General features: G+C 41.9%; 2 long non-coding RNA genes across 2 annotated transcripts; one reads left to right on the top strand and one right to left on the bottom strand.

Moving 5' to 3' along the window:
• Window positions 1-2,203: 2,203 nt before the first annotated feature.
• LOC123189177 (uncharacterized) lies at window positions 2,204-4,698 on the bottom strand. The gene is made up of 2 exons (XR_006495629.1): window positions 4,465-4,698; window positions 2,204-3,464 (listed from the first exon to the last, which is right to left on the bottom strand). It is a non-coding gene; the product is annotated as an uncharacterized lncRNA (long non-coding RNA).
• LOC123189176 (uncharacterized) lies at window positions 3,456-5,094 on the top strand. Its single transcript, XR_006495628.1, has 2 exons — window positions 3,456-4,107; window positions 4,627-5,094. It is a non-coding gene; the product is annotated as an uncharacterized lncRNA (long non-coding RNA).
• The last annotated feature ends 2,430 nt before the right edge of the window (window positions 5,095-7,524 follow it).

Raw genomic sequence — 7,524 nt, 5'->3', positions numbered from 1 at the left:
AGGCGGCGGCCCGGTTGGCGGCGGCGAGGGCCCGCCCTGGGCCGAACGGGCCTCAGCGGCGGCGGCGGCTGTTGTGCCACGTGGCGACGCCTGATAGGCGCGGGCGGGCGGCGGCGACTCCGGACGTGTCCGGCCGGACGATATTTGTCCGTCGGTGCGTGGAGACGAAGGGGACAAGGGTTTAGAACGAGGGGGGATCCGGATTTCGGGGAGAGGCCTTTATATAGGCATAGAGGGAGCTAGGAGAGTCCAAATGAGGTGCGGTTTTCGGCCACGCGATCGTGATCGAACGATCTAGATGAAGGAGAGGGTTTTGGTGGGTTTTGGGCCAAATTGGAGGGGTGTTGGGCTGCAACACACAAGAGGCCTTTTCGGTCCCTCGATTAACCATTGGAGTATCAAACGAAGTCCAAATGATACGAAACTTGACAGGCGGTCTATCGGTAATAAAACAAGGTCGCTTGGTAAGTCTCGGTCCAATCCGGAAATGTTTAATCCCCACACACGAAAAAAGGCTAGAAATGACCACCGGAGGAGAACGAAGCGCCGGAATGCAAAATGGACAACGGGGAAAATGCTCGAATGCATGAGATGAAACACGTATGCAAATGTAATGCACATGATGACATGATATGAGATGCATGACAACGACAACAACACACAGAGACAAAAACCCGAACCTGAGAAAAATAAAATAACTTAACGCCGGAAACGACAAGAGTTGGAGTACAAATTGGGAAAGTTACATCCGGGGTGTTACAATAGGGGACATACTCTGTCATTGCAGTTCACACATATCTTACATAAACACACATATTCAGGCTGCCACTACACTAACTACTGCTGATCCCAAAAGACTAGTCTATGACCAAGGGGTCCCATGCCTAAGAGTCTGGCAGATTGGAACTTGATTAGGCGATGCCGCTGCCACCACCATAGTTGCTACCGCTGCCACTTCAATTGCTTCTGCCGCTGCCACTCGCGCCAAGTCCAAGTACCCTTGCATAGGTAGCAGTCTCCCTGTACTCCCTCGAGCTGACACTCATGTGTGGGTGGATAAAGTCAGGTTGGTGTGGTCGTGGGATAGGGAAGTGGTGTAGCTGCTGCTCTATATCTGGCTGTAGGGCTGGTTCTGGTTCAGCTATATGTTCAGGTAGTGGCTGGGGTGGTGCAGGTGGTACGTCTGGTTAGGGTGGAACTAGTGGCTCATCTGGGTTCTCTACTCCCTCAACTTCTTCCGGTTCCTCTAGTTCTACTTCATCTGGATCCTCCCCTTCTTCCTCTTGAACATCACCTGGTACTATTATAGGATTAAGAGGACCTCCCGGCATAGCATTTAGTGCTCCCTAAAGCATAATCCTATCATGTCCGCTCATCTGATAGCATTGATACCAGAATTGGGTTGCTTCCCGATGTCTAATAAGCTCCTCCTTCATTGTATGATACATCATCGCATCAGCAATCATTGTCATACTAGAAGTGGTGCTAACTGTTGAAGCGGCAGGTGTTGGTTGTGCTGATGAAGACCCGACACCCAGGCTTGCTACTCTAGTCCTTGCTGATGGTTTTGCCCAAAACTTCCAGAATCAAGTGCTGGCAAGTCACGGTATCCGGTGGTGCGCAATTCTCACCAAAGCGTGCTCGCAGTCCATGCACAGCTTCCTTGGCAACCTCTTGCATTGGTAGGGTGTCATCGAAGGACCGCTGCATTGTGGAGAGCTCCGCGTAGAAGTCCATGTCTGATGGAACACCGTTGAGTACCACAACTACGCGTCCGTAGGAGTGTGTTCCATCATCTGGCATCTCTTCAAAGAATTGTGGACATGGTGCCCCAAGCTCCTGCATCATTTTCCAAAGTAGTAGGACATGCTGGCCATGAACCCTTGATGGTGGAATTCTAACTCAAACCATCCTGCAACAGGCTTCTAATTAGCATGGTAGTCATCTAAAGTTACTGGATAGAATAATATGATATGGAATTAATTAGTGGTGCATTATAGCAAGTATGGGTTCCAACTAAACTATTCCAACCATCTCTCACTATCTGTGTGGCCCTCGAAACCATTGCTCTGATACCACCTGTGACGACCCGTGTCATTATTAATATAGATAATGCACTAGTCCTTGGATTATTTCTTGACAAAATCTTGTGTTTTCAAATAATAATTCATGTCAGAGATTTGCAACAAGGAATAGCTAGAGATGGTCATCTATATTACAATACCATGCCACACAGGGCTGAAGTCTCAAGTAGGCTTCTCACATGTTCATCAAATTATTACATGTCCTAAAACTGGAGTTCCAACTAGCGGTCCAAGATTTGATTGTGATAAAATAGTTCTTGGATTACATAGCTAGATCATAGTTACTTATTCATCCCAGCCCCCATATGTAGCATCCAGATCGTACATGGCACTGGATGGATCCACATCTATGTCCCCTGTGTAGTTGTATCCATCACCATTGCTCTCCTCACTTGGTCCAGTAGGATTATCATACAAGCTTTGCACCAGGAAAGAGACGATTAATAGCAAGAGTGAGTACAAAGTACTCAGCAATCTCAAATAGAAAAATGCACACTCATGATAGCTCAATATAAATCAACAAGTCCTACCTCAACTCAACTCCTGTAAAATAAATAAATATTTTTTGCAGAAAGTTTATTTCAATTTATAAAAAACTATCAAACACTCGTATTGCGAGATAGACCACCATTAGGTCCCCGTAGTCCCCAATCCAAGAGACTGGCATGAATTCATGTTTTACTTTAACTCTGCAGAGTTTGTATCACTTTACCCATAGAGCTCGAAACCATAATTGCCATCTGCATTTCCTTAGATGCGAGACATGGTTCAGAACATAAAACTTGTTTCCATTATGTATATTATATCTCCACCCGGCTAGTGGTCACTAGCTGTTGTGTCGGGTTTCGGAACCCGCACTCCACCAACGCTGAATATATAGCGCTTGCTAATGCACTCATCCGGCATTAGCGTGGGAACTCATCGCCCATCCTACTACTACTTACCCATGTCAAGAGTATAATAACTTGATGGTGTTGGGCTCAACTCGTCATAGATGAGACCATGGTTGATACGGTTGTAGTATGGCACATAAAATGAGTGAAAGTTATTTAATCTTAATATACTAGCCATATGTAGAGGGCCCCACCTTCCCGTATGTCCATCTAGGGCGCCCTCTACCCACTGAATAATTATAAAATAAATAAATCAATGGATTAGCTGCTCCATCAGCTAACCCAACTATATGTCAACAGTCACTCCACACAATTTATTACCAAACCATTTTATGCAAGTTGATGATAACATAGTAGAGAATAGTGTTTTTTTCTTCAGAAAAAGTTCTACTCAGCCTGATCAAGGAGAGCTTGCCTGAGTTTTTGTACTCAGATCCGGACTCAATTTGCTTCTGTAGCGCCTCCTTCTCCGGGCTGTACTCGCTTCCTGCAGTTCGGCAAATATATATTTCGAGACTAAGTCGAGTGAACACGAGGGAAATAAAATTATACGTCGGTGCAGTGTGGTCATCTTACAGTCGGACATAATTATTTCTTTTATTACCTATTTTTCCTTTTTTACTAAGATTGCTTTAGTAGGTGGATTTAGAATAGACAATTATTAGATGTGCACCTGGGTAATTACCACTACTAGAAACCTCCACGTGCCCTCTCCCTTTCTCAATTTCCAAGTCTCTCTCTCTCCTCTACTAGTCCTCCATCGAACACAACACACACCAATACTAGTCCACCAAGAACAGAACACACCAGTTCAAAAAAAAAAAGAACAGAACACACGCACATGTCTTCTCTCCCTCCTATTCCTCTGCTCCTAACCTAGACAGATCGGCCACGCCGCCAGCGATGGGAACATGCTGCTCCGCCACTGCCGGACCTCTCTCTCTCTCCCCTGATCCCAAATCCCTAATCTCTAATCCCCTCTCAGATTTGACTTGGAGGTTAGGTTCTTGTTGTGCTGTGATTCATCTGCTCCAGATTGAAGCTGTCGGTGTTGGTGTCTGCGGTGCCGCTGGGTGTTGCAGATAAGAATTCAAAGGCATGGCCATGGAGCAGATCGAGCATAAGTGCGGGTTAGTGATGCCCTTGTCCCCTCCCTAATTCTTTCTTTTTTATGCTCAAGTTCTCAGATTTGGTAAATTAATTTAGTCTCATGTGCATGTGTGTGTACTGAATCAGTTCCTATTGTGCAAGATGTTGGTGTACTAATGTTGTACGTTATCTTGCTCCATTTTATTTTACTTGATTAAGGCATTATACATGATTTCTTGTACTGTTGATTTTAAGATCTGTGATAGATGATACTACTGGAATGATTTAGCTTTTGTGTGCATTTGTGAAGAACTAGTGAGGAATATTGTGGGTGCATCTGGGTTGGGCTTCTTTGTGAGTGTGACTGCTAAAGGAATGACAGAAGAAGAAGAACTCACCTTTCTTCTTTTGCCTTCTCTGTTGTTCCTACTAGTGCTGCTCCTACTTCCAGATCCCAGTCCAGTAGGCTAACTTCTTGCTCTAGCCTTCCTCCTTCGATCTACTATGATTTCTCAGCTCACCATCTCTACTTATTTTTCTTGGATCTTTGTTGGTTGCAGATAGAAAGATGAAGACAGTGGGAGGAAGACAAGCTGCTGGTTTGGCTATTTGGGGAAAAATGGAGATGTGTGAAGTCTTGGCAATGGCTTGCTCTGCTGTCTCTTCTTTTAATATCAGAAAACCATCTTCCTTGGCTGGTATGGCTGCCCATCCCCTTCTCCATTGTTCTCACAGGTGCTAGCTTCTAATTGGCTGAAGGTTGAAGCCCATACATAGACTATATTGCTGACCCATTGACTATTAATCTATTGTGCACGTGAGGGTGGTGGTCAGTGTGTGTCTCAAATGTGTCCTGCTATTCTGGTTGACCCAGAGATATTTTTAGGTTGGTCTAAGTTTGTTTGGCATTGTTGTATAGATTAGCATAGTTTAGTCTCCCTCCATTTTCTTTTTCCAAAGATTTGTAATACACTTGTACAGCTGTACTGTTTGAGGTGTATGAATATAAATATATATTTGAGTGGTTATTCTTGTTGAAGAAATTTGAGATGTATTTTCTTAATATAATCTACTTAATTATCAAGTTAAGTGTGGAATAACTATGTGAAAAGAAATATGGGCAGCAAGGGGCAGCAAGGCACGTATTGTATTGTTGCCATCTATCATAGATTGATCTTTCTTGCAATGGGAGAAGTGCTTAACTTTGGGTTCAATCTTGCGGTGTCTTTTCCCAGTGACAGCAGGGGAAGCAAGGCACGTATTGTATTGTTGCCATCGAGGATAAAAAGATGGGGTTTATATCATATTCCTTGAGTTTATCCCTCTACATCATGTCATCTTGTCTAATGTGTTACTTTGTTTTTATGAACTTAATACTCTAGATGCATGCTGGATAGCGGCCGATGTGTGCAGTAATAGTAGTAGATGCAGAATCGTTTCGGTCTACTTGTCGCGGATGTGATGCCTATATACATGATCATGCCTAGATATTCTCATAATTATTCGCTTTTCTATCAATTGCTTGACAGTAATTTGTTCGCCCACCATAGAATTTGCTATCTTGAGAGAAGCCACTAGTGAAACCTATGACCCCCGGGTCTATCTTTCATCATATTATTTTCATATCTATTTGATATTTCTATCATAGTTTATTTTGCAATCTTTACTTTCCAATCTATATCATAAAAATACCAAAAATATTTATCTTATTATCTCTATCATATCTCACTTTCGTAAGTGTCCATGAAGGGATTGACAACCCCTTTATCGCGTTGGTTGCGAGGTTCTTGTTTGTTCGTGCAGATACTAGGTGACTTGCGTGTTACCTCCTACTAGATTGATACCTTCGTTCTCAAACACCGAGGGAAATACTTACTCTACTTTGCTGCATCATCCTTTCCTCTTCAAGGGAAAACCAATGCATGCTCAAGAGGTAGCAAGAAGGATTTCTGGCATCGTTGTCGAGGAGGTTGCACCAAGTCAAGTCAAAGACTTGATCTACCAGCAACTAGTCATTTTTGGCGTCGCCTACGCACAAGTCAAGACATACCAAATACCCACCACAAACTCTTATCCCTCGCATTACATTATTTGCCATTTGCCTCTCGTTTTCCTCTCCCCCACTTCTAAAATGATTTTCGAAAACCTTTGCCTTTTCTTTGCCTTCTCCCCTATGTATCTTTGTTTTTGTTTCCATGTGCCTTTTATTTGCTTGCATCTTTGCTTGGTAAAAATCTATTGATATGGATCCACTTAAAGTGTTCTACTTGGATCATCTTCGATCCTTATGCGCTCATGCTGAAACCCCAGCTAGCCTAGTTGATGGGAAATCTTTAGATGAGCATGCTCATTTTGTGTGTCACCGTTTTTCTGAAAAAGGGAGACTCTTATGGAATCAAATAAATAGATTGTTGTGTTATGCTTGGAATCTTTGTAAAATTTATGATTTTACTTGTTGCTCTAAGAACCCTAAAAACACCTCCCCTATCTATGTGAGTTTAATGACAATGAAATCTTATCTTCTTATGCAAAGGGTATTTATAGTTACTACAGTATCAAACAAATTGAAGAATTTGTTGCTTTTAAGGGTGCTTATGAAGTTGCTTGTTTTATTGAAAAGTATGATATTACTCTACGAATCTGAAAGTTTTGACATACTTAAATATTGCTATGAAAACTATGCTCATAATGTCTATGTCAAAGAATTTATTCATAGAATGGCCGTTGTTTCGGAAGAAAATGATATGCATGAATCTATAGATAATTATGATTCTGATGATTTGATTGAAATATCCCTTGATGAACATGATGCTTGCTATTCTTGTGGCCATGATGCCAATATTTATGAAGATGAATTTGCTATAGTTCCTTATGTTAAACATGAGATCGTTGCTATTGCACCCATACTTGATAGTTCCTTCGATGAAAAGCATGATTGCAATGATGTTATCATAAATTCTCTTAAGGTAAATTGTGTTAATGATATGCAAAACCTCGAGCTTGGGGATGCTAGTTTTGCTATGGCTACTATTTGTTGCAATGATCATGGTTGAGGTGATTCTTCTTTTGATCTTGAAAATTTATTTAAGCCCCATGATGAATATGACATTGATAATAATGTTTGCAATAATATTGAAAGTGAGTTTGGAAGAGTGTCAACTTTAGATCCCACATATTTGGAGAATGTTCAATCTTATGAAGTTTTTCATAAAAGTGGGTTTGGAGAGGTCATGACTTTAGTTAATATTAATCCCACTATTTTGGAAGAGTGTCAACTTTGCATACATGTGGATCGTGTTAAGAATATGTTTTGTGATAGCTATATTGTTGAATTTGCTTATGATCCTACATATAATTATTATGAGAGAGGAAAATATGGTTGTAGAAATTTTCATGTTACTAAATTACTGTGACGCCCCCGATTCAATCGTACACTAATCATACACGCAAACATGTAC

Source organism: Triticum aestivum, chromosome 2A, assembly GCF_018294505.1.
Source record: "Triticum aestivum cultivar Chinese Spring chromosome 2A, IWGSC CS RefSeq v2.1, whole genome shotgun sequence".
NCBI classification, from domain to species: Eukaryota; Viridiplantae; Streptophyta; class Magnoliopsida; order Poales; family Poaceae; genus Triticum; species Triticum aestivum.
The sequence above is the reverse complement of the archived record's forward strand: the minus strand, read 5'-3'. Positions and strand labels throughout refer to the sequence as shown.